Source organism: Syngnathus typhle, linkage group LG22 (genome assembly GCF_033458585.1).
Source record: "Syngnathus typhle isolate RoL2023-S1 ecotype Sweden linkage group LG22, RoL_Styp_1.0, whole genome shotgun sequence".
NCBI lineage: Eukaryota > Metazoa > Chordata > Actinopteri > Syngnathiformes > Syngnathidae > Syngnathus > Syngnathus typhle.
Genome location: NC_083759.1, coordinates 5,912,150 through 5,939,255, shown reverse-complemented (window position 1 = coordinate 5,939,255; position 27,106 = coordinate 5,912,150). Strand labels below are relative to the sequence as shown.

The 27,106-nt window shown below is 45.0% G+C and overlaps 1 protein-coding gene across 2 annotated transcripts in view; it reads left to right on the top strand.

Moving 5' to 3' along the window:
- The first annotated feature begins 7,181 nt into the window (after positions 1-7,181).
- fut8b (fucosyltransferase 8b (alpha (1,6) fucosyltransferase)) overlaps positions 7,182-27,106 on the top strand; it is a 45,750-nt gene continuing 25,825 nt past the window's right edge. The window contains exons 1-2 of one of the 2 annotated variants that reach the window (XM_061270579.1): positions 7,182-7,361; positions 11,257-11,341. The gene's annotated coding sequence lies outside the window, so the exon portion shown is untranslated. The remainder of the gene's footprint in view (positions 7,362-11,256; positions 11,342-27,106) is intronic. The other variant, XM_061270580.1, reaches the window with a different exon arrangement.

Below are 27,106 nucleotides of genomic sequence, written 5' to 3'. Positions count from 1 at the left end.
GGCAACAAGGGATGACTCCTTTTCCCGGGAGATTTTCTCACCTGTGCCATTTGACGATAGGACGTCGGAAGACATTTTGACAAGTTCGACGCAGAGCCATTTTCGGCATCTAAATAAGGCCTTTTATTTCCATGACAGGGCAAATAAAAGAGTTCGGAAAGCTGGGACACAAGCATTTATCTCTGTCTGATAGCAGCGATAGTACAAGGTCACAGATTAGTTCCAAAAAGGCACTTCATGCTTGTATTCAGCCAATTTTGGGCTGAATCACCCATCTCCCTCCGATGACATTCCAATTTGTCCCCCCCCCCTCCTTTTCTGGTTGGAGTTTGGAACGCGGCCCTCCTGGCTGCGCATTTGCATCTCCAAGAACACAGATGCTGTGTTGTTTACTTCGCAGCAAGCCTTTTCTGATGTGCTCATTCTCCAGAGTAGGGCCAGAATTTGGACACTTTCACCACTAATGAACGGAATGATGATTTTTTTTTTTTCTTGCCGCTCTCATCTACTGTGTCCCTCGCAACTCTTTCAAGTTCGACTTCTAATTAGTTGGCCAGCAAAGGAAATCATGATAGGATTTTATGTCTGACCACATAATGTTGAAAATCCAGTGTATTCTGCCCAATACAACTCATTCCTCCATGTTGGAATTATTTAGCAGCAAAACGGTGCACCGCCCCAGGAAAGATAATAAAACACCGCCGCTCCTTCTTTCATTTCGACCATACGAGGAGCTGTTCATAAAACCGAAATTAAATCTATCCCTCTCCTCACCTTCCGTGTAAAAAAAAGCCACAAAAGGATGAATTTGATGGAAGTGAAAGCAAGCCTTTGTGTTGCCACTGTTGATTGTCTGCATCGGAGAGCTTTCGAGGCGGCGCCGGACTCGGCTCCGGGGGATGAGTCGAAGGATTAGGTGCGAAAAATGGCAGAGTGATGAAACGGGAAAGAGGAGAAGGGGCGACAAACAAGGATGAAGTGAGACAGACTGAAAAGGTGATCCAATATGTTGAGACACGGAATGAATGTTTGAGGCGGAAGCTTTTACAAACTTCAATCAAGCCAAATTGAAGAAAGCGTTGAGTGTTAAATCCCGTGGTCAGTCGGGCGAGATGGAAGTCAGCCAGAACTCATTTGTGGCGGGCTCCAAAAAAACCCCAACAAATCTCCAGCTTTCATCTGCAGACTCTAACAAGCCTGCAATCCATCATACATGTAATATGAGCCCAGCTATTAATATGAGGCACATTTCTTCCCGCTGGCTCTCTGCGTGACTTGGTCACGGTGCAAAGCAAGCACGGAATAAAAATGTTGGCAGAAATTAGCCTGCCGGCCACTCGTATGACTAACAAGATCACAGTAAACAGAAATCAGGACCGGTCATGCGGCGGTAATGTGACAAGCGTCCCGCTGTGGCCCTCCGTGCTTGTTTCCCGGCCTTCAAAGTCGACATCCGTTTGTCAGACATGTCCCATTTATCAATCCCAGAGTTTTGTCTGGCAATTTAAAAGTTACCTTAAAATGTCACTAAGGGCCCCGTGAGTGCTGTCATTAATTCACTTAAATTTGTGTTATTATATTTTCGCCGCCGCCGCAGCTAAGCTATAAGAAACGGCTTTCGTTGTTTATAGCTAGCGATAAAAGCCGCTATTTTATACGCACTGTAGTGCGTGAAATACTGGCAAATGAGCGCCGATATGGATCTAACTGCATCAGAGGTGATAACAGGGCGGGAGGTTGAATGTTGAGTAATTGGCTGCAGAGAATTAATACAGTGCAAATTGAATGCAGCCGCTTTTACTGGAGTGTCGCAACAATGATTTTTCTGCCAAGTACGTTTCCGTTTTTACCAACGGCCTTGATATCTTGACTGTTGAAAATGACACGAAAAGGTGTGAGTTGGTGTGTTTGACCGAAATTTCTTCTCTCCCATTATCGAGCGAATTCATCTTTTAGAGGTTGAGTACGTGTCTGGATTTAGACTGGCGGGGGGGGGGGGGGGGGGGGGGGGGGGGCTGCTGTCAAGTTTTATCGAGCGCTCTCTTTTCTTAGTCGGAAGGGAGGAGACGCCCTTGCCAAATGAGCCTGGCGGTATGACAGCCGCCCGCGACATCTTTACTGCCTCATCCTCCGCTGACTTATGCATATGCTTACCACACACACACACACACGGACACAAAGTTCCCTTGTCTCCAGCGGTCCATGTTGTCATCAATACATGGCCGCCGCTACCTCGTAGCTCGTCATTCCACCCGAACTGAAAGCACAACACGGCCGTCGATGCGATCGCTGATTGCCCCTCTGTTATCTCCCAACAGTTGTTTTCCCAACACGCTTTACGGTGGAGGCGATAAGCTGCGAGAGGATTTCTTCCATCCCTTCTTTTTTGTTGCATGGCCGAGTGTTGGTTCGCTGAAGCTCGAGTGATCGTAGTTGCTGGTATGATTTGCAACCCCCTCCCCTCAAAATTCCCTTTCTTCTTCCAACTCCACAAGCTCCCACATGGCTCAGACTCCAAAGTTGAGAGTCAAACTTTTAAGACGAAAAAGTTTTTGATAAGAAAGGTTTAAAAAAAAAAAAAAAAAAAGTGACCTCTCTTTATCTTCCTCCTCGCCGTAATTCCTCCACACTCTCGATACTGAGGTTCTTTGAAGCCTCTGAACTCTTTGTGTGCTTTGCCTCACCGCACATGCTGGAGGATGGAATCTCAAAGCAACTTCTAAAAAAATTACCAGGTGATTGATGTGTGGAATAAAAAAATGAAATAAAATAATAATAATGATAATAACATAAATAATAACAATAATACTACTACTACTACTACTACTACTATTAATAATAATAATAATAATAAATATGTGCATACTTTCCACTGCCAATAATAATAATAATAATAATAATAATAATAATAATAATAATAATTATTATTATTATTATTATTATTATTATTATTATTATTATTATTATTATTATTATTATTATAATAATAAATATGTGCGCACTTCCCACTGCCTGGGTGTCTTCTCCAACTATTTTCAGCAGCTACATCTCCCTGTCAAAGTAACAGATTGGCCAGATAACCCACCAGCTCTCAAATTAGAAGTGTCACTCATCCCACTCCCCCTCAGTACACATGGTCCAATGGCACCAATATGGTGACAGTTTCTCCTTCCCATCCATTTGAGCGCCGCGCTCGCCTGGCTGTCTGCGATGCGGCGGTCCTTTGGCGCAATGATTTTTGTGGCGCTGACAAGGGATGTGCGGCCAAGATATGGGCTACTCCTGAATGGAGTATTTAATCTGAGGACAGCCGTTGACCTTCTGGGCCTGTTTTTACAAAGCAGTCAGATGGGTTAGCTGTTACTTTGTCAGGGCGGCTGATGAGCTTCATTGTACCGTGGCTTTGTGTCCTCTCTTCATCGAACCGAAATGTCAGACGAGCCTGCCCGTGGAGGCCGCTTCGCCTCACAACAGCAAACACAGGAAGAGCCATTAAGCGCGTCGCGGTAATAGGTCGAGCTGATGTCAACAGTGTTTCAAACGAAGGCTATTTAAAATCACGTTTTATTATCTTTGGGATACGCCGCGTTATTGAAATTACTGAGAGCCGCTCGTGAAAGGAAGAATGTCTGCGCTGAATGTGGTTTAATACGGCTTGTGAATAACACCACATCATTGTTTATTTAAGATCAACTGTGACCTTCAACATAGATATGGAACCAATACACTACAATGGAATGCAAATGATTGAAGTCCTTATGCATCTGTGATTTTTATCTCCTGGCAGGCACTCTTTTGCTTTCCATAATATACAGAACCTCTCCTCCCATTTCATTCCCTTCATGTATAAACCATGCTACTGCAATTGCAGACAAATCGGCCCATGGTGGAAAGGAAGCCAAAAGGATGGAATTATGCAGACTGCAGTCAACGGATGCTAATGAGGCGCCAGTGCTGGCTGCAAGTGATGCTGACATCTGCTGGAGTGGTGTCATGACAGGCCAGCCGAGGCCATTGATATGAAAAAAATGGGCCAAAAAAAAAAGAAATCTGGACTTTTCCAACAGGTAAAATCGCTAATTGTCTTTGGGAGAACACTGTGAGTGATTTGTTATCGAAATGCGAACAAAAATGTTCAAGTATGAGCTGTAAGGTGCTATTAAAGCGCAGATCAGCAAACTCAATACTGTGCTGCCATCTAGCGTTCAAAACTGTTCAGTGCAACAAGCCTGCCTTCCGTTAATACCATAAACTGGTTCCGGGAATAAAGACTAAATTATTTCTGGAGGGGGAGCGCCTATCAGAGAGGCAATTAGCACTTAATTTATGTTTTCAAAATCATTTCAGTTGATTATCACGTAATATTCTAATTTCTTAAGATAATAAATTGTTATATTCAAAATGAGAAAACATTTTAGTCTATTTATTGAAACTGTATTATTTGTTTCACATTATGAATTGAGCCATAGAAATATATGAAGTTTTCCACTTTGATTGATTGAAATGTACCTACATGTGATGTCAGCAATAACCAAATCTGGAATAAATCTAAAATAGGAACAAAGTCGAAGCAAATAGTGTAAATAAATAGATAATATTACATTATAGCACAGAGTAAAGCCCTCTTTGCCTGTTCGGAGAGTACACCTCTTGTAATGGGCATATTTCCCCACACGGTGGCAGGGCTGGACCATATTTTTAACTCAGCTCTCTTTGAACGAAGAAAAAGTGAAGGATGAGATTGACTACTCCACCCGTCCACCGTATGAATATTATTGTGTTTTTAAAGAGCCATTATTGTGAAGAAAATGGTTTTATCTTTTCATGGTGAGAAAAAGGCACTGACACCCACGAATACTCTTTTTTTTAATTTACCATATTCCTTTTCAGCTATTGTGCAAAGAGGTAACGACACACTGAACCATATTACAGGAAACACATGAAGCTGTTTGGATTGAATTTGCAATCAATAGCAATTTCTGCAGAGACGTTACTCAAACAAAAGTGACGCTTAATCTGAATCTTGCATTTGTGAACTACTGAATAAGCAGCTCTCGCCAGGGTAGGACTGCTGAGTGTGTTCATGTGCAGACTTTACACTTGTAGTTTACTGCAGCGTGACGGACTCCACCAATGGGCCAATGCTATTCTCGGGCCTAATCGGTCGACCTTTATACCGTGGTAATGGCTATTTTTTTGCAGCGACAGCAGCATATAAATGATCTACTTGGCACGTGTACATTACGTACATTCAGCAAACAGTCGAGTGGCATTAAATTACTTTTAGTATTTAGTTGTGGAACTGAGCACCCTGGTATAATCAAAGTGGGTAGATTCCATCAAATGATGTGTAAGGAAAAAGAACATCCATCCAATCTGTGTTGACATTGAGCTACAGTCTTGAGGCGCGAAAGCTTTTGACCCAATATTGAGTAACATGCGTTGAAAGTGCTTCAAAATGTTGTTTTTTCAATTGCTGTTCACTTAACTGGCAATTACATTGCGCCAATGCTCATTAAGTGGGAATACTCAAACCATTGCATCAATCTTGGTCGACCTTCCAACTAACAAAAACAATCCCTTTTATTTGTTTTCTACTCCTGAATGAAAGGCACCCGCTTGCTTTTCCTGTCACATTCACACGATTATTCCCAGTCCTTGAACGTCGCCGAAATGAATGTCTCCGAGATGCGCGTAGGAAAATGAAAACGTTTTTTCGAGATGTTTGAAACAATCTGGTGGCGACTCTCATGCAAAATAATTCATCAAGTGTAAAAATCTGCAGGAGTGTTGAGTGACTCATCCTGAATTGAATTCCCTCTCTTCTGTACTTCAGCACTGGGGGCGTTGTTATCCTCAACACTTTGTATATATATTCCCCCTGTTGTGAATTTATCATGCAAGATAAAATCTTCAGAAGCTGCTTTGCTTTGGCTTATCTCCTAAATGAAAAAGAAATGTAACTGTGCCAATTGTTATGAGGAGGAGCGTGCGTCGATAAGGGCCCTGTAATGTTCAGTGTTATTTGAAAGGGGACGTATTAGGAGAAAATTGACTTTTAAATTCTTTGTTGTGAAATTCGGGATGAGACTGGAGTGGGAAATCTGCTATCTGCGGGCGGGTAAATAGCTAAATACCTTTGGTGGCCATTAATTTGCAGACTGAAGGTAAGCAGAGCTGCACTGAATTTCGTGCACCTTACCCAGTGGGGGTTGTTGACCGTCGTTCGTCCTCCACTCCAGGACAAGCTGTCATAAAAAGTTGTAGTTCACATTTCTACCACTTAAGGGCGCGCTGCAATTTGCCCACTCACTGATCAACGACTAGGCTCACCATCAGTCAAGAGAGGGGGACAGGATCAAAACTACAACGGAAACAAAACTGTGCTGCCTTCAAAATAAATAATCAAAACAAAACAGTCATTGACGTAATTGTTGTATTTAAAAAAAATGATATTAGCTGATTACTAATCTTAAAAATGGTACAATAATACTCACCATTAGTATAGTATAACAGAATCATCAGACTGTTCATCCCTGGAGGAAATTCAACTCAGGAAAAACAATACAATACACTTTATTAGGTAGTAATATAACAGAAATAGCTTCTGGGTCACAGTATGGAACATGTTAAAGTGTTATTGTTTTTCCCCTGACCATAATTCGGCTGGTTATTAAAATAGCGATGATTATACGCCAAAATGTTCAGACGCAACAATATACTCGTAATATTAGATCGGGAAGTACCATGCAGAACCATTGGGGTGGGGAGCACCATCAAATAACACGGCAGGGGTGTTAATGCATGAGTGATTAGTCATTCTCTCGGTGGTCCAAATACTGCAGATCAAGAAAACAAGCATGGCATTAATAATATGTGAAAATCCAAAATTATAAAACAATAAAAAAAGAAGTAATTGTTTATACATTACCACTATGTATGGAAGAGGATTAGGGCCAGTAAAGAAAAGATTTGGGGGATTTTTTATGATTTTGACTTTTTTGTCAGAATTCTGATTTTAATCTCAGAGTTCTTTAGTCAGAATCCTGTCAACCTGCTTTTCTTCCCCTTGGCTGGCCCTAATCCTCTTCCAATGTGCGCTACCCCAACCCCAAAATATGTTCTTATTGTGAAAAGCTCTTTCCGGAAGTACTATCCTACGTTTCCTACGTATTTTTTGACACCGGCAGATCGTCACAGTCCAGCCTTGCAGCTCATACTCTTTACCCCAGTGTGTCAGTCACTCTCTCGGCCGCCTTTCCAGATTGCACTCATTGTTCTCCCCCTTGCATCCACAGAGTTCGTCTGCAGCCTCGTCAGTCCCGATCGGATGCTTCTGGAAGTCAGGATTGCACGTCCAGGTACGGACCGCGTTTCTTTCTATGTAGCGGTAAAGCCCCCCCCCCCCCCCCCCCCCCCCAACACACACACCCGTTAACCTCCAGCACGCGACATCACCGGCCTGTTGCCTGAGTCGTCTGCCGCGATCGGTGCGCGATCGGCGGTGGCCCAAGCAGCTCTCTGCTCGATCGCGTTATTTTTGCTCTATTCTGCGGAAGGATGTTGCGCTCCGACCCGTGTACGTGCTTCCCCATTCACCGCTCCCATTGTCGCTTGTTCCTGTCAGTAAGGCGGCGAAAGAGCAGCAGGTAAACAAACCCGGTGCAGCTGCTGAACTGTCATGGTTTGTTTGCATGCAGCCTTCCGTTTTGATTTGCAGCATTAGTTGAAGCTAAATGCTGCTACGAGTCGTTTAGCGTAGAAGCTAACTGTCAGTCTCGTGTTGTTGGCGGTCCATATGTGTGACCTCCACCCACGCACTGCAATGCAACTGGGTGCACCCCCATTACGCCCCCCCCCCCCCCCCCCGCGCACATTTTGGTTGTTGCCGCTATTGTGGATGCTGCATGTTGCATGAGCTCATCATCCAGGTCAGGCGTGCGTTTGTTGTCAAGTGGAGGTGTGGTTGCGATCCTCCGATATAAACATTGCAATATCGCACCGTGACTATTCTTGATTATTGATTGTTTTCATCGTGGCCCACATCATTAAACTTCTAGTGGCTGTCAAATGTTCTTGTTTGTGCCCAAAGCATGCTGGAGGTTCTTGCGAGTTCTCTGCTTGTCAACCTTCATAATCACATTATGCACGGTTGACAAAGGGAAACTAAGGTCTTTAGACATGGCTTTATACACTTTGGTGATGTTTTGAATAACATTCTTAGAGTATAAATATGTTAATAATGAATTAAAAAAAATACTGCAGGACCTATTGTACTCTCATGTGAATTGATGCCATTGCAGTAGAAAGTCGACACCCATGGAAAGCAATGCATCATTAATGTTACGTAATAAAGTCCACCCCGATAATGTGACTGATTGAGTTAGCGGGCCGAATCTATTCATGAATAAGTAAACAGTCGCACATATTGCCAGGGCTGGGCAGATGCATCTCAACTCATCTGCATTATTTCCCCACAAAGCAAAGATTGTTCTCATCCTTCACCTTTGGCGAGTTCACAGGAATGTCTGCTGCAAGTTGTGTACTTTTCCACAAGGCTCTTGAGTTCTCTCCTCCTCCGCCCTTCATCTGAGCCTCCACCTTCCGTAACGTGTCTGTCTTCATTTTTGACTAATGACTTCATTAAACTTATTAGTCCTACTTTGCCGGCGAGGTCAGATATCAAGCACGGCGAGCCAAACTGGGCGGTGACTCGTCAGACAGTTTTATCTGCATGAAACAGGGTGCCTATTAGTGGCGTGAGCATAAGCCAATCCCGTGTTTAGTTGGCTGCCGCAATCCTCCGCTGAGTGGAATTCTATTTAAAATAGCATTTGGATTTGTTTTTCATTTCAATGCTGTCTGCAGCAGCAGCAGCCTGTCACCTGCACAGCAGGCGCCTGTGTTTGCATGAAAAGCCATTCTAATTTCAAGCGTCACAGTGTTTTGGCTCAGTGTACTATGTGTGTGTGTAATGGTTGATATTGGCGCCGCTGTGTGTATGTGTGTGTGTGTGTGAATCCAAGTTTGAGATGGCTGCTACACCTGGTACCATGTTAGAACGCGGATTTGTTTGGAGAGAGCGCTCCAATCCCTGTTCTCGCGGTTGCTGCAACCTGTCAGAGGTTCTGACTCGGGGAGCCCCTCAAAGAACGCTCCGTCCCGATGAGGCTCGGCCCGGCACGGAGGCCGTGCAGCCTGCAGTGTGCTTTCAACTTTCAACAGCGAGGGTGTGCTTTTTGTGCAAGTGTGTGTTGGCTTACTGTATGTGTGTTTCAAGAAGAATTGTTGCTGCTGCAGCTGGCAAAGTGGGTCTTCCAACTTTCTCTGTCCCTCCCTACTTAAGATATCCAGAAATACTGCTAGAACTATCAAAAACTGACACTTAACATACATTAACTTGGTCCATATACTTCTTTCAAAACTGTAAAAATGCCTTCCATCCACAAATCCTAGGCAGCACCCATGGTCCATAAAAACAACTTTGTCAGCACCATTGATACCGGAATCAGACCTGACAGGGACCACAGGAGAAATTCTGCTAAAACTCAATTCACCTGACACGAGTGCATCATCTAGTTGCTATTTAGCACACATTGGTCTCCATCCCAAGGCTGGACTGCATCCATCCAGCTATTCTAACACCGGCACATCCATCTCTGTAGCATCCTCAGCACGGGAGTGTCCTGAAAGCACAAACCCACTAGTGGCATCCACGGTTGGGTGCCACATAAAAAAATGTGGGGCAAAAAGAAGCAGATGGGGATGAAGGAGAAATCTGGGGGGGGGGGGGGAGAACGAGGTAATAATTGGGACAGCTGCAGAACTTGAGGCACCAAACAGTCGCATCACATGGTTCTCTCCAAATCGCTCTTCCCTTCATGTCCCCACCCTAAAAAAAGAACAAATTTAAATGCAAGCAGAGACTCAGATGTTGACCGGTATAATCAGAGTGACGCTGGTCCAAATGGGTCTTGCCCAGTGACACGAAAAAAAACAAGACTGAGCTCGCACGACACAATTGTTTGTGAATTTTAGTGGCAACGATGTTGATCCCTGAGGTACTCCTAATTCATATCTATGACCTCCGTTGAGAGGTCAGAATTCCGAGTCAGCTCCAATGAGTTGCCCTGAAAGGGATCCGGTATTTCATTTAGCATTAAGCCCTAGTTTATATGGAAGTGAGGTGCTTGATTTCCCATCTTGATACCCTCATCAACGATCTGTTTTTATATCAGTTTGTGACTTTTCTGCTTGCCATGGGAGACACTGGGCAGGATTGGCTTGATTGGATTTCAGTGGCTGCCTCACCTGACCCAGCATGGTGCTGAGAAAGATAGCAGGCAAACAATCAGACTGTGAGCACGGCGAATGTAGGGCAAACGCTGCCTTTGTAGCCGGCAGTCGCAAGCATTCACAGAACAGCGCAAAAACTTCATGAATGTCATTTGACAGCTTCACCGTTGCGTAATGCACACACACCAAAAAAAAAAAAGTCAAATGGAACGCCGTCAGGTTTTAGTCTTTGGTCATTCCAAATGTATTCATGTGCAGTGTTCTGAAGAATAACAAGTGACTAGCATCCGCCGTCCTCCAAGCGTTAACATTTAATTTGATTTTAATAATACATGGGACATTAGTGGCGTAAGCTCAGTTTTGTGCAACTGGCGTGGTATTCATCCCCGCTAAATGATCATCGGATCAAATTGGACACTTTTGAAACTGTGTAACGGACCACCATTTTCGATTTATTACAAGCAATGCAAAGGAAGGCGGGTTAGTCGAACGTGAGCTCCGATTGACTTGATTGTTAGCTACCGCCCGCAAGCCTTAAATAGCAGCGGCATTATTGCAACATAATTAGCAGTCGCAAAGCAGTCGAGTCAATTCCGATTTGATTATCATGATAGATTTGATTCGAGGCAGCATCTCCTTTTGGATAATCGTGGGAATGTCTCCCATTGGACCTCGCAACGTTGTGATATTTCTCGGTACTAGGTGGTCTGTTTACCCTGACAAGTACCTCTCCCCGATCGCATTACTATTGATTGAGCAGTAAACTAAATTTATAGCACTAATAAAGCAAGCTTCGCTCAAAGATATTGCATTCTGTATCGCCAGAAATGTCAATACGCACGGTGAGCTTATGGGCCGAGTTCCGATTTGTCCGAATGTCTCCACGCACGATGAATTGTTAATACATGTTGCTGTCATGTTTGTTGACGATCAACTTTACATCTCTTTTTAAAATTGCAGACCTAAATGAGTCTGTGTTGCCGGAGCAACCGTAGCATCGCTGGTAAAAGAGAGCTCCGTTGGTTGGACCCCAAAAGGCCGTCCGGTAAGTGTCCTCGTTTTTTTTTCTTTTATTTTGAAGAGGTTCGATGGTGTTTTACAGTCGGGCGAGATTTGGAAAGCAAAAGCCACTTTACTGAGTTGACTTTAGGATATCGGCGTGTTTCCTTTGCGCGTCTGAGTAGCGCGGTGTTTTTTTTTGCGCGTGACCTTTAGTCCCCTATTCAGTATCCGTATGAGTGGCAGCCTTGGCATTTACCTATGGCAAAGTCCTTGGCAAAGCAGCAGGGGAGCCGTTCGCAGCAGGCGTAGCTGTCATGTCGCCGCATGAGTGTCCCGTCACATGATGTCACCTCCTCCCTCGTGCATATTTTTTTTTTTCTTATTGTCATTTTTTTTTGTGCGCAATGTGGAGACTGGATGAAATCAATCCAATCGGGTGTCATCTAATTATCAAGATAAGAAATGCACGACGCGATCCAGTTGTTATCAAGAGCTCTCCCTTGTCATTTAACGAAGAGGTGTCTTAATTTGAGAAGTAATTGCACGCATAGAATTTCTATATTTGTCCTCTGGAGAAGGAGGAGGAGGAGGAATGTTACAGCAAGACGGCAGGTCAGCCGTGTGATCGTCAAGCTTCTCTAAATGTCCTTGTGCATTGGGATCCACAGCACTGAAATATCCAAACAACGTTTTTATTTTGCCTGGTCGGAAATGTCCTTGCGCCATTCTCTCCTGGCAACGTGCAGACTAATTGAGGCTCTCTTTTATTTTTTTTTCCCCTTTCTTTCTGAGCCACATTCATCTCAGAGGCGATGTTGCGCTTGCAGATGATTGTCTCGAGGATTAGCATAACAACAAAGGATAGGCTTAGCTTTAATTCGACTAACTCTTGACCAAGCTTCTTTTTGTTACCTTGGCTGCTGGTCATGTGGATTAGCATACCCCCCCCCCCCCCCCCAGCCCTCCTCAATGGTCAACACAGACTTTTTTATTTTTTTTTAAACTTCATATTTGTGACTGCCGATGAGTTCTCTCGTCTTCTGCTGACAGCTGCAGTGACAGCGCTAGTAAAGTTCCGCTAACATTTGCTTAATATCCTGCATTGTTGTGTGCTATTTGCCAAACACTTATTTTTCTTAGTCCCGAACAATCTGTTTTTGCTACGCCGCGACTCGGAACCGTAATCCCCCGTCAGCCTGTTTGAAGTCAATTACATGTGTTTTTCCTGGTCGTTGATTTGCTTGAAAGGGACTCGCGTGGACTTTTGTCGTCCGACAGATTGTCCACTTGGGTGTGTTTGTGTGTGTGTGTGTGTCAGAGAGAAGAAAAATGCACATATCAGCAATCTGCATGGCTTAATCTTGTGGTAAAGCATTGTGGGTTTCCCTAGCAAACAAGTGGTGAGGCGTGCAAAAAGGAATTTCAGGCCTACCAACAGTGACGGCCACGCCATTGACAAAGCTCCTTTCAAAGATTAACAATCGAAAAATTGTATGACACAGACGCGCACACACATTCCCACACACCCTTGGCTGATTTTGTTCCGTGGTCACGCATGGTGGTTTTCTAATTTTGCTTGTGGTTGATATTAAGTAAGATTTTCTTCCTGGCTCTTGCTTTGTTTAAGGTTACTGGTCCAGCCTGTAGCATTTCATTAACGCCAAATTAACATCGCCGCCACTTGGCAGGACTGCGGAAAGCGCCACGTATAGCCACAAGCTCCGGGTAGCGTTCAGTTTAAGTTGGAAGGACTGCCGTGGCCCTTTGCGGTAATTCAGCGCGCCGCATTTTTAATCCCATTATCAGAGCAAAGCATACAACAACTAACAACATGGCGAGCTTGTTTTCTCCGGCGCTTTGGGGCATGTGGGCGAGCGGCGGGGGTCGGCGAGTTGCGCTAGACTGGCTGCCGGAGCAGGTGACATCTGTGACCCAACACAAGAGCGGACACATGCTCCTTCCTCAAAAGGCTCCTGGCGCCGCGCTCATGCCAACATAACACAAACCCATTTTGAAATAATTCACCTGAACTCCTTTTTACATAGAATGTACATCAAGACATTTCAGAATGGGACGGATTTTTTTTCCCCAAAATAAATAAATAAATACATACATAAATAAATAACCAATGAATCACAAATAAATCCCAAATAAATGAAATTATAAATACAAATAAATAAATAAATAAATAAATAAATAAAACTACCTAGTATATAAATATTGCTCCACGCCAAAAGCAATGGAAAAATATCATCAGCGAACGGCGGTCGATTTTTATGCAGTCATTTCATATTTTGTCGACAGAGGCTACAGTAATTGTATTTCTAATTTAATGCCAAGGTAACCAAAGGCGAGATCGATTAAACATAAAACAAGAACACAAAGCGAGCGCAGACCTTGTTGCCAAGGCGTAAACATTTGTCACCTGAAGAAAAAAAAAAAAAAAAGAAAATCCATGCGATGGCTATTAAAGATTTAATATCTTAGTTGTCCAACACATTTGTAATACAAGACATACGTTGAGATTTTCAGCAGTGCAAAAATTCACTTTGAAAGCGAACGAGTGTTTGCATTTCCACATGCAGGCCTTATTCCATACTGCGCCTTCCAAATGAAATTGAAACTCCCCTACTCCGGCTCAATCAAATGATTGATCTTCCTTTGCTTCGCTTTCTTAGCCATTATGTCTAACCGAGGCACGAGCTGGCCGGCAAATTAACTGTATATTAAAACAAAGCTTCAACTTTCACCTAATTCACTTCTAATTTCCCGTCAGCGGACAGAATGTAGCGCGGGCGATAACGAATATAACAAAACGATTGTCAAAAGCGTTGCGCTAATCCGCCCCAGTCAAGACTGACTGTTAAATGATCTTTTAATGACCATCACGATAAACAACGTCACCATCCAAGTTCTTTATCTGTCCTTATTTCTCCGCAGCGCACACAGTTTCATGCTTACTTCCCCCTCACCGACTCCCGACAATGGAATCGGAATTGCGGGAATAACTTAATAAAGCGCCGTCTCGCCTTCTGACCCTTCTATTTATTAAATGTGATCACCTCCCATTTAGGTGAGCTCACGGACGACTCACTTACTTTCCGTTTGCGAGTCAGCTCCACTCAAGTTAGTCACATGACATTGGCCGGAGCTCGGCGGTGCACGAGGTGGCCGTCTGTTCCCACTGTTAAGTTCTACACTCCCACTGATTGTCCAGATGGACCCGATCTGAGCGTTGCAAATTCACTTCGAGAGCCACCGGCAATTTTCCTCTCTGGAAACGATGCAAAAATTGCCTACAAATCGTTTGTTGAGAGTAGAAACATTCGATATAGCCGAATAACCGAAGCCAATAAAAACATTGCGGAGGGAAGAAAAATTTTTTTTAACACTTTGTACGTAACTTATTTTCGACAGGATGTCAGTTCTCAAAAGATCTCCGTGACGATACTTTGAATCGACGGCGCGAAACCAAACGGCATGTCTTTCTTCAATTTTGACGATGATCGATTCCGAGTTGACAGTTTCAAGGGCAGCGCTCGGAGAAATGATTAGGTTACTGTTTGGCGGAATACTTTGTGACCGTCTACATTTTTTACATTTCCTACATTGAAATATAGCTTAACTTGGAGGTTGTCGTGATTTATGAATAGGGTGGAACTTGAAAGGTCAAAATTATTCACATTTTGAAAGACCCCCCCCACCCCCCAAGAAAGCAATATAAATACAAGCGATAAGTTAAGAGTCAACTGTCGTCTTCATAAAACCTTCCAGTTCGTAACTTCAAAGTGAAGGTAGTTTTTTTTTTTTTCCCAAGCAGATACCATGAATTCAATAACACAGTGAAAATGCACAAAAATCCAAAGATCATTCAATTATTCAGTGCAACTTTGCTCTTCTGTTCTGTGCTGGCCTGCTTCACACTCATAATAAAACAAGTTCAATTCACTCGAGGCGCACACACACGCACACACTTGAGTGTCTTTTTTCCCGTATTCTTCACAGCACACTTTTGCTGTGAGTGCTACCGCAAATCTCGGAGCGTCTTATTTGTCCTCAGCCTGGCCAATCTGGGTCACATGGTCATCTCTCTTGACTTGTTTTCATCTTTAATTCAGCCATCTTGGCTCCTCTTGAAATCCGTCGTCCGACCATGTGTGGTTTCCAATTTTACACATACGACCTCCCCTCGCCAATCTTTTTAATTCCCTTCCTCTCAATATTCCTTCACAGCGCTCCAATGCTCTTCTTCCCTCTGAGTCGTGTCTCTTCCCGCCCGCCCGCCGCCATCTCGCCCGCCCGCAGCCTTTAATCATCCCCGTTTCCGCTCCCCTTGTCACATTTAGCCCCCGCGCATGTCTGTCCGTGCCTCGTCACAAAAGCCCGGCGCTCGCTCGGCTGACATGGCGCCGCACCGCCGACGGCTTCTGATGTCCGTGGCACATGCGCTGACCTGTTCCCCCCTCGCTTCTCCGAGCTGTGACATCATCAAAGTGGGACGGGGCCCCGCCCTGAGGGCTTTCAATATGATAAGAACCACTTCATCAGAAGAGGGAGGAGAAATAAATTACTTTTTTTCACCGCACACTTGAAATTTCCAAGCAAATCAGGCACCAAAGATCTCACGAACGGATGACAACCGTATGCAAATGAAGTCCAGGCACCCAGAGACTCTTTAAATAAAACATCGGGGTTAAGGACACTAGTCTGCTCTTTTTCCATAAAGTCTCGTCTCATGGAGCGGACCCTGCTGGGTGAACGCATTCTGTGGAGTCATTAGCACAATGAAGATGGACCACTTGTCTGCCTCGACCCGATTTCCACAGTACAGTGGAGCCTTCAAGGGCGGCCATTTTGAGATGCTGGTCACTCCAAAATTTGTTTGCTTTGTGTTCACAGCTATGGTTTAATCCCAGCTCAATCCGACCTTTCCCAGTTGGACCCCCTCCCCTCGTTCCCATCGTCAACCACATGACACAAAGAACGCAACAATCCTCCTCCGAGCATATGACAGGAAAGAAGGAAAATCAATGTTTCCCCTTTAAAGCCATTAAATCAAACCGACATAGATGGAGTCTATCCCGTCGCAAGCCAATCACAAGGCAGATTTGAATAATAGTTTAAAAATAGTCTTCTACTTTGAAAAAAATGTTAATTGGGCGCACCAGTTTTCATCAGACAGCAGCTTATGATCATTAAAACCCCAATTATAGTCCGCCAGCGCATTTTCTCTTTTATGTCTTGGGGGACTATTTCTCTCCTCATTATTGTTCAAATGTCACCCTCTGATCCAGTTTCTGTTTGGTCATTTGATGGGAAGGTGAGCCGGGTCCTTATTTATTTATTTTTTTTCTTCCCCCCAGTCGCGATACTCTAGGCAGGTCGGAGCGCCGAAAGGCCGAGATTAGATCCTCCCCCTGATGTCTGTGATGGCGAGCTGACAGAGCGAGAGAAATGGCAAAGGGAGCCCATTAGGATGGGGCCCACACTGATCCATCCCTCCAGATTGACGGCTGAAAGGACTGGCGAGCGGTCGCCGTTCATTAATGCAGAGAGTCCAATCACAGCCGACGCGCACCGAGCCAGTCGTGCGAGAAAGCGGGCTGGCAGAGCGTGGGCGCTGATGGCTTCACTGCCTCAATTGATGGGTGCTTAGAGGAGCCGGAGAGAGACGGAGCATCGGGTCGGCCGTTTCAATGACTTGAGCCCAGTATCAACTTTTGTACTGTACTGTTAAGAATGTTCCTCCCGGCGTCTCATGAGAAGATGACACCAGAATGGTTGTGCTGACAAGTCACATGGTCCATAGAGGGCATTTATCCGCTTTAAAACCAGATCCGGCTCCAGTCCGATCGCTGCCATCTCTGTTATTGAATATGAAAAAGTTTTTTTCTGTCATCTAATAGCAAAACTGCCGTCAATGCCTTCGTTCAAGGATCCCCCCCCCTTTGCTCAACGCTTCCCCTTTTCGCTTTATTATGCGGCGCCGTCCTCATGACACGGTGACAAATCGTGTCCGTCTCGTCACATGACGCACGAGCCTTGGCCGCACGTGTGTCGCGATTGCCGAGTGACTGATGGCTGGGCGCGTCAAAGGCATGAAAGTGAGGCCTCGGAGCACCTCGGAATGAAATCAGAGCTGGTTCTGCTCCATCCATCAGCGCCGTCATAATGAATTCCAGGAGGCCGAGCATGCTAACAAGTTCATTATTCCAGCTCGGTTTAGGAGTAATTACCATTTTGCATCCAAAGCTATTCCAGTCCAGGTCGCTCTTGTCAAATTAAGTCAAGTGTGAATGCAGATAAATATTTGCATAAGGCGCACGAGGTGGGCCTCGGTGACGCGTCTCCGGCGCGGCCGTGTTTGTCTTGGCATCGGGCTGTGAGATCTGTGAGAGGCCCCGATTTGAACTTTGGCTTCCTAGTTCACAACATTTGTTTACATTATGAGGCTCGGTCATGATTTAAAATGATTAAGAGGGGAAAGCAGCCCAACCTTGTGTTTGTCTTTCTCCACGCTCGTGTTGCAAATGTAACCGAGGAAAGCAAATTCTCACAAGTACCCTTTTGCTGAGGTCCAATCGGTTGATTGATTCACGACGTGGCATTTGGAACTTCCGATTGATTCTGGGAAATGTCTCCCCCTCCCCACCACCACCACCACAGCCACCTCCCTCGTCGTACTTTGTATCATCGGCAGCGGGTTAAATGAGAAAATATCAGATGACGCCAAATCGAGTGATTCACCAAAACAAAATATTTTAATTCCTCTTTCAGCTTCATTCGGGGATGGCAACTGTGTGAGTTAAAAAATCCTCAAATCAATGATATGACTTTGGAAAGCCAGTACCGTAATTTTCGGACTTTAAGTCGCGGTTTTTTTTCATAGTTTGGGTGGGGGGGCGACTTATACTCAGGAGCGACTTATATACATATATATGTTTTTTTTTCTTCACTTTTTGGGGCATTTTATGGCTGGTGCGACTTATACTCCGGTGCGACTTATAGTCCGAAAATTACGGTACTGTATATTTGCACCATAAACTAAAATATCTATTTTCTCCCCAAAGTATGAACTGTGAGTGGGAAAAAAATAATCTACTCAATTTCTGCAGGGTGGAAATGTTGTTGCTAGGCAACTGTTGTTACCGTTCGACAGGAACCCTCAAGGTAAAGAGATTGTTGGAGGGGGTGGCGGGGGGGCAGAGGCGCTTTGTCTTTGCAATACAAATAAGTGGACAAAATGGCAGATTCCACCATCGTGAAGTTTGTTTTGATAAATTGTCACTCCGCCGTGTAAAACAAATGCGTGCCAAAGCATTTTTCTTCCCGGTGATAAATGGAGCCAGAGCACCTTTTTCTTTTTTTAAAAGCTACATTAGCAGTGACTTCAATGATTTTCATAAATTGATAAGATTAAGGTTCATTAGGCTGCTTTTGATAGTCCCTTTTAGTGGAAATGCACTTTGGGTCATGTGGGGCCTTCGGATTGTTTTTACTCCGCCATTTTATTTGGCTCGAACCCGTCCCTCTCTCTGCCTTTGGCAAGCGTCTGACATTGATGCAAGATTTTCTTAACACGATTCCTCATTTGCCCCCTCAGATTGCAACGTGGGATATTTATAATCTCGGGGCACCGGTTAATGGTATTTGCAAAGTTAAATCAGTTTAGTGCATGTTTTCCATAATGGCTTTGATGACACGGCATCGCCGGCAGCTCTGTCGCGAATGCTGGAAAAATGGCTCTAATTTGGGCTAATGGGCGAGTCAGCCGTCATCATGTCCCCTCGGTGGACTGCGACGAGCTCACGCACACGTATGACACAATAGATCAAGACGAGTTGACGTTTGTGAGTCGCGGGGGCGGGGCTTCTCCGTTACAGGTACCGAAAATGTAGACGGAGAGGTTAATCGTTAGCTAACCTAATCAAATTGTTTGTCATCAGATTAGATGAAAGTGTTTAACCTTGCTTTGGGCCACTGTCTGCTAGGAGATAGATGTGACGCGACGGCGTGAGGCGCACGGCTGTCAAAAAAAAAAAGCCGCAAAGTGATTATGGACGATCGACTGCGGCTTTTCCAATCAATGCTCCTGCTTGAAAAGTAAAAGGTGCGCATGGAACTTTGCAACGTGACCTGGGGCGTTTGACTGCGGTTGGGTTGTTAAGATGGGAGGGGGGCGATGCAGCGATTAAACGACGGACGTCGGGATCCCCCCCCGGCGGAGCGACGTCTGACTGCGGCCAGGCAGGAGTGCTGCAGTGGCTAGTTTACATTCCACAGCCGGCTAAGCTTCACCAACCTCAGCTCTGCTTAGACATGCACGCATTAATACATCCGCTCACGCCTGTATGCAGCATATGCCCTCATCATTTCCGTGATTCCTATTCACGCAATCGCATATGCTCGACCATGTCAAAATTGACAATATTTGTGGATAATTTTATAAAAGCATATACGCCATGTGCACTTATTGTATTTCATTGCAATAGAAAGTGAAGCAACCCCAGCCCGTTTACAACAGTGCAGAGCTGTTTAGACTTACCCCTATGAGACCCATTACCAGGGGTCTGTGGTTTGGTCCCTGGGCGGCTTCACTGCTCCGTGCGCAAAGATCAACTCCGTGAGAGGACTTTATTAAGGATAGCGGTGTTCCCGAGTGCTAATGGGGTACAGTAGATCCTCTGTAGACTGTCAGAACTGAGCCAGGCAGCTTGTTTGAGCTAAAAGATGAATAAAAAAACAACAACAACACAATCCTCATAAAAGAGTTTATTGCAATGTTAAATTGGCATACAAATGAGTTTGTGGATAGTGTCCCTAATAGATTGACACAATGACGCTGCTAATCCAGGGACAGCCATATTGACTTGCTAATTGCAGAGTCGACAAAAATCCTGCCAAAACGTAATCCGCTCCAATTTAGGCAATTGGAAATCAATAAAAAGAGTGCTCAATCAGTGGCCCGAGTATTTTATTCGTCTCCGTCGTTGTCGCCAAACAACACCTCTGAGACGGCACATTGACAAATATGTAATGTGATTTTTGTATCCGTCAGCAGTGCTAGCTACTCGTTCCTCTCGCGTTACAAAAACCATTTATGTAATGTTAATAGAAGTGTCTCAATCGCCCTTGGGTGTTGAGTGGTTGTGTGTCACTCAAGCGATCCAGTCACTATATTGGACCCCGGCTCCACTTGAACATGTCAGCTGAAAATCTGACAGCAAATCATCAACTAAACCAAACATCGGAAAAATAATTCAGGGGATGCCTTCTTTCGTCGACCTTCGGAACACGGTTTTATCCGCAAAATGAAGGTCCATGAAGAGAGGCAAACCAAGCCAGGCATTCTCGTGACACCAAAATGACAATAAATGCATCCAAGTCTCCAGTTCAGTAGTAGTGAGAAAACCACCTGTATGCACATGCATGGCCGTCGCCACGGGACGTTAATTCAAAGCATTTCCCGGCTCCCCTTGCCGTCCCGCAAAGCCGAGTTAAAAGGACGCGAAACGCAACATGTTCCTTTTTTTTTCCCCAGGAGAAAGATTATAATGAGAAAGCGCCATTATAGGTCCAGCAGGAGTCCGCGCCACTGAATCCACTGCCGTCTCTTTGTTAGTTAAGGGATAAAGCAGCCCTAGACGTCCTCGCGCTCGGCTTGTTAGCCAGCGGTAATGACCAGGCTGCGCGGAACCAGACAACCAAGCCAAGCCGCTGGCAGGCCCGTCCGTCCTCGGCTCGGAGACAGGAAGGGGAACGAAACCAGACACCGCAGACAGCAGTAAGGATAAGATCGAAACGTCCATGGAGGAGATTTATGTATAGCCGTGGATTGTTATCAACATTGAGAGTCAAGCTCAAGATGGCACCTTGCACTTTTTTGGTTTCATCGTGATTGATTGCGACAAGTGTTATTATTGTAAACTTCAAACTCCCTTGTTGGTTTTGAAATGTTTTCAGTGATGCGATAATTTCGTTTTAATCTAACTGGTCGGTAATGAAAACACCAAGAAGGATGTTACTGATAAAATGAGGAAAATTTGAAATGTTTTAACACAATCATGGAAAAATAATACAAATTCTGGAAGGGGTTTCTAAGTGCATCACAAAAAGCTTTAGCTGTGTCCGATTTTTTTTGTACTTTCATTGAAAATACATTATTAGGAAACCGCCCCCTGCTGGTGATATATTTTCTCCCCGCAACAAATCTGCACAACATCAATACATTTCTTTCCCTCCACTGCATTTATCATATTTGATTCTGCTCCTGCGTTAAATGGTTCCCAGATGGACCGTATTTATTTATGATTCGGAATCTATTCCGACTCATATCCTGCGTGCGGTGACGGAGCGCTATTGTCACGTTTCTTTATTGTGTTTGTGTTACACGAGCGGATCAATAATGCAGCAGACGACACACCGCCCGTTTGGATTACAAGGCAATCTAAAGCAATAACACGCATTGGCTCCACCAGGAATTTGCGTGGCAGTTGCGTGTTGTCGCACAGGTAATCATTCCAATGCGCTCTGACGGCCCCGAACCGAAAACGCGGATAGACGAAGGAATCCGAAATAGTCGAGACTTGTTAACTGGCTTATTTTCGGGGACTTTTTATTTTTCACCATGCTTCAGTTTGCTGAATTGAATCCATTAATAGTGCCTGAGGGATGGATTTGCTTTTGAGGAAGCGTTTCATTCCTCAGCTTGAGTCGTATTGATAGCTTGCATTTCCGGGCAAGTATGTAACAGAAAGCGCCGTTTTCCCCCCGTCGGCGGCGTCAAAACGCATCCCGCAGCGTGTGCATCATAGCCCCTCCCTCATTGCGAGATTCTCGACTCCGAGCGTAATGTTGTGTGAAGACTCGCCAACATCCGCGGCGATGGCGCCGGCCACGCCCGCCGCGGCCTGGGTGGCTTTGCCAAGTCCGCCCACATTACCTCAGCCACCCCCACCTCGTTGTGTTCTTTCCAAAAGCCATCTTTCATCCGGACTATTGATGCGGTCCCAGCTGATACAGCACTACTTGATTGGAACCGGGCTGGCTCGAGTCTTGATGCGCATCAACCTGTCCCCGAACCAGAAACAAGCCAAACACAACTTTCTTCCCTGTTTGCATCTCGTCCCAGAGGGCTTGTGTGTTGTTTACGCCGCCACCCTGCAGAAGCATCTGCAAACGATGATAAACGGCAACTGGAAGATCCTCCAGCATGATAAAATTCCAGCGCTCACAAGCAGTGACATCAAGATGTGCTCATGTGACCGACCGGGTGTCTCATAGTTTCGCCCCAAATATGGAAGTCGTTGCTATGTGTGTGCAGGCCTTAGCCACGTGACGAAAACATTTTCCACACCGCATTCAACCGCAGAACCTTCGATTTACTAACTTTGTCGTCTGAAATGACAGCCGTCAATCATCTCGCCCGCCAAGCGCTCCCGTCACTTGGTTAGCCAGCATTGGCTAGACGGCGCGGATCAGGAACGCTCAATCAATGCAAAAAAGCCTGCTGAGCAAGCAGAAAGATTGATGGACGACGCTGTCTGGACGACTGTCAGCACCTGCTGCAGAAGGACGACCAGCAGGATGCCGTGCGCAAGTCTTGGCGTGCATCTCTTCATTGATTAATCCATAAGGGGTTGGGCAAGACTGCCTTGTTGCCGTTCCATCTTAATTTAATCTCCTGAACACATTTTCAACAACTTGTTAGAGAACAATAACTCCTTAATATTATATTAATATTATATATTATTTTTATTTTATATATATATATATATATATATATAACCGCACCTAGGCTGTCTTTCTTATATTTTTATTTTATTTTAACAGAACCTAACAGTTCGGCCCAAGCACGGCCGAGAGAGCAAGAGAGTGTGTCAGGTGCCTCTTCCACTAACAACATACAATATTGTGTGTTCAAGCAAGCCAAGGGTGGCTACTCGTGAGTGATGACGGCGTCCCTCCGGCAAAGCCCAAACCCTCCGCTCTGCTGACGGCGACTCTTTTGCCACAACAGATTAAACTTTTATTGAAGCGGTCAAAAGAGATTATGGCATTTGCCACTGCATCTTGCAGAGTAATAGCACTTGGGCACCAGGCCTCATACATCAACCCCCCCGCCCCGTATCTACAAAATAACCTACAAAGAGGTCACAATCGAGCGGAAAGGGGGGGGGGGGGGGGTTATTCGAGTGTAAGCCGATGGCCCGTAAGGCGCCGAGTGAGAAAATGGGGAAGTCGAGCGAGCAAACCAGAAGCACAAAAACCGTGACGGGGACAAAGCGTTCCGTCAATATGATGTTTGTTATGAGGCATGATGAAAAAAAATGGAGATGTGAGGGAGCCAGCGAGTGGAATTAGGCAGAAGTGTGTGTAGGGGGGGGCAAGAGGTGCTGTCAGCAGGCAGGTGCACTGGTACAAAGGCTCCAGTCCGTCTCTGTGTGTCAATTATTTATTTCATAGTCTCCATTTATATTTATTCATAGCTGTCGTCAGTTCATGGATGAATACAGAAGGATGCACCTTTGGGCATTTTGGAGTCTTGAAGAAATTGGAGCATGCAGAAGGAACTTGAAGGGATGGACTGGGGGGGGGGGGGGTATGGGGTCAGGGGCGCCCTGCTTTGGAAATGTCACTTATTTAAGCAGCCTTGAGAGAAAGCGTCTAAGGATTTAAAAAAAAATGTCGTGGTCTTTTTAATTGAAAAGATGAACGGTAGTGCGGCCATGTTGTTTACATCTCGACTTTTTTTTTCCCTCTCCATCCCTTCTCGGCTCGGGGAAAAGCAAGCTTTTAAGAGTGACCGTAAAATAAATGGATATGTCACTCTGTGCTGCGGGGATTCTGAGGTCGCAGAGCAAAGGCGATGTGGTTCAAAGACAAAGAGTTGAGCTAATGTAGCAGAAAGTGATGAATCGGTTGGAGCTGCTCTGTATAAAAGTGCCCCTCTGTATTAGTCCCGACTCGGATCCCTCGGGGAGCACTCTTCAGCCGTCCCCCCCGCCTGCTGCCTTGCTTTCTACAGCCACCATCTTTCTTCCAATTACCACCTCCCCGGCTTCCACTTTACCTACAACACACTCTTTATTTTGACCCTCTTCTTTTTTTTTTTTCTTCCTGCCTCCCTCTATATTCCAAGTCGCCCACCTACTGCCTTCATCTCCTCTGTCAAAGACATAGAAAGAGACCACCTTGGCTCGTATTGGAATTATTTTTTTTTTTCCTCAGCCGGGGTATAATGGGAGTCAACCGCACATCATAAATTCTGCGACAGAATATGAGTGAGGTGAAAAAGAGTGTTTAAAGGCCTTGGCTGAGCTGGGAGTTTTTATTGAGAGCTTATTGCTCGAGTGGTGGCACAGCGCACTGTTTTGGGGTCCTAACTTTGGTGCTTGGGAGTAAACAACTGCCAAATAGTGAACTCCATTTTCTCATAATTATTCGTCAATCCAATTATTAATTGGCTTAATTGGTAAAAGCTGTAATTTTTCGTCCTCCGGTGTATTCCGACTCTCATTAAGCTCATCCAGACTACTCGGGGAAGGTCGGCCGGCGCTGTACGCGGTTATGACGGACCCACGCTGACAACCGTTTCAGCCCAGGCTGGTAAAGGTCAGCCGTCATTGGGATTCCAAAGGGGGCACAGAGCTAGCAGGAGTCTAAACTAGTCCAAACTCGCACAGATAATGACGGCCGAGGTTCTTTTATGATATTGGCTTCCCTCAAATTGTCTTCCTCAAAGCTGCCACGTCAAAAATAAATGATGTTTTTTTTTTTAAATCACGCCCCTAACGCGCCCTATAAATTGTCATCCGCAGCTGCCCGAAAGCAATAGACTTCTTTTCCCTTTCCCTGTGTGTGACACAAACACACACTCGCCCCAATGCAGAGACAGTTCATCACGCTCACTGACACTGCGAATTTAAAACGCCGACCTTGACACGTCCCGGCGCCTGAAATCCACCTTCACTCATCACGAGGCATCTTAGGATGGCAGGTGAGGCCGTCGCCCGGGCCCCCATTTTTTATTTGGACATAAAAAGTCATAAAAGACAAGAATGATGGATGCTTTTTTTAAATTTGACTGCTAATCATATGTCTCCCAGTTCTAATTAGAAACTTGTTTGCATAAACCATTACCACCTGCTTGCCCCCCACTAATTTGATGCGTGTAATTTTTATGGCTGTGTGTGTGTGTGTGTGTGTGTGTGTGTGTGTGTGCGTGTGTGTGCGTGTGTGTGCGCGTGCGTCAGCAAATTCTTTGCAGTGAGAGCCTTGGAGGCGAGCCCAAATGTTTTACTCCCGTACGCACTGCTAGCTTGCTAGTCGGTGGTTGTTGAAGTCGAACTTTACTTGGACCTTTTCTGCCAACTCTGCATTGAGGCTGGCAGCCATTTTACAAAAAAAAAAGAAAAAAGCAAAAAAAGAAGCAACTCACTTCCTCCAGTTGCACTTTTTCTTTCGGGATTTCCTAAGTTTTACTTTGACACACATGCACTGCTAGCAATTAAGATAACAGATAACAAACTCCAAGCCAGCTAGGCGCGTTTTACTTTTCAGTTTTGCTCACTTTAGTCAGTCCTTCATCTCCGCACAGCACTTACTCGGCCTCTGAATTGCTTTTTTGCCATCGCACTCATAAAACTCAGGGGGCATATTTGCATGGTTTCTGGGGGATTGCTACGCTATCCTAATGTGCTATATGAGCAAGCGGTATATTGCTCAATGCAATTTGACGGCGCTTCTCAGCAGTCGTTCAGTTTCAATTTCTCGGCTCTTACCTACGCTGTATTTATTCCGAGGCACTTGACCTGCGCTCTTTCATCATTCTATTTTGCAGTTATCCAGTCATCACCAATGGCCTTATACTGCTTATAGTTGCATGCATTATCTATACGGTGAAGATTTTTGCAATTCATATCCACCTACCGGTAATTGATGTCTCTTTTTACCCGACTTCTTGAGCTTCGAAATGTTATATTCATGGGCTAGTGAAATGAAGAAATAAGAAGCTTGTGAATTTAAATGAGTTAAAAAGGCTGGTTGAAACGGGACGAAATTGAGAATTTTGCACGGCAACAACGCTTTACAATTAACTGCGGTTTCACGTCACAAATTGGATGTTTCAGTTCCAGTTTATTTAAAGGAAAGGTCGACATGTAACATCAAAGTTTCATGGACTGGCCTGACTCAGTTCAAGAACTGTTTTACAGCAGGTTCCTATAACACAGTGCTTCTCAAATAGTGGGGCGCGCCCCCCTTGGGGGGCGTGGTGCTATTCCTGGGGGGGCGCGTGTGACCCTGGGGAACAGGCTTTTTTTTTGGCAGTACTAGAATAAAGTGTAATTGCGCGTTTACTACAGCAGGGGGCAGTGGCGCTCTCATTGTTACTTCTGTCACGTTTGCGACAGTGCAACATTTTACGACTTACAAGACAAGTTAGGATAGTCACGGTGGGGAGGGGGGGCGCGAATAGTTTTCTTCTTGCTAGGGGGGGGCGTAACAGAAAATAATTGAGAAGCACTGCTATAACACATTACATACATTTCAATACAATATATATACCGTAATTTGTGGACTATAAGTCGCGGTTTTTTTCATAGTTTGGGTGGGGGGGGGGGGCGACTTCTACTCAGGAGCCACTTATATGTTGTTTTTTTTCAAATATTTTCAAAACAAAAAGTGAAACCGCGCGTCACTCGACGGAGCTCTCTTTCACTTCCGTGGATTGAAGTCGGGCGCCGGCGCTCGGCCGGGTAGCTGTCCAGGGCCGGTGGATGGGGCTCGGTCATGGCTTTTACGCACG